Here is a 1,050-nt window from a genome sequence, read left to right on the forward strand (position 1 = left end):
GTGGCGACTTCCGTATGTGGGCGGGTATATTCTACGACACTGGGCCGACCTAAAGCCAACGTAACAGAGACGTTTGATGAGCTGGGACAAAAGAGTATTAAATTTAAAGATATCCGCCCATGCGGCCGACACTTGTCAGACGTTATAAATTCAGGGCCGATGTGTAGTCCTCAGGCCGACGTCGGCCAGATGTATGTGTGCTATCTGGGTGGATAACATCATTGAGGGATACTAACTCAAAACAATGAGGTCATAACTCATGTACATCGGATATGCCACACACTACACTTGGATGTGACGTATGGGGTATGTTTGGCTACTTAAGTAGTCTACAAATTACAAAATGTAGTAAAATAGTGTTGATTTTAAGTGTTCTGTTTGGCTAAGACATAAAGTTAATTATACAACAGTTAGTTGAAGTTGCACTTAAATAGGTCAATAATATGCTCATCAGTGAATACGAGTGTTAGTGAATACGAGTGTTATTGAATCAAATTGTTCGCCACTCCTCCGCGAGTTATGAGTTATGTGAGTTACCATATATTTCCAAATAGTTGCCCGGTGACAAATAGCCGCCGGGCACCTAATAGCTGCCGGGGGTTTGACCCCATTTTGCGTATTAAACGCCGGTCCGATTAAACGCCCGGGCGATTATTTCCTCATTCATTGCCTCATGGCTGTCCCTCCTTGAGAGACTGTTTGCGGTTTTACGCACAGGTCGGTAGTGAAGTGGTGCACATGACTCGTGCTACGGACGGACAGACGGACAGACAGCCACGTATCTAAAACAGGTAATACATCTGGCTACATCTTTCCCACATCAAAAATCCATGATCGCCTTGACCCGCGTGCGTAAGAGCGCACACAATTCCGTGTCCTCTCACTGCGGATGCTGTGATTTGATGGCCGGTACTCATTGTAGCTCACTCTTATAAGACCCAATAATAATAATAATAATAATAATAAGCTACTGTGGGCCATGCCTTTTAACAAAATTACCAGAAGAGTTCGCTGAAAAACAGGTAATGTCAGCCTGAATTACTCGCGTGC

This window comes from Epinephelus moara, chromosome 2 (assembly GCF_006386435.1).
Source record: "Epinephelus moara isolate mb chromosome 2, YSFRI_EMoa_1.0, whole genome shotgun sequence".
Classification (NCBI taxonomy): Eukaryota; Metazoa; Chordata; class Actinopteri; order Perciformes; family Serranidae; genus Epinephelus; species Epinephelus moara.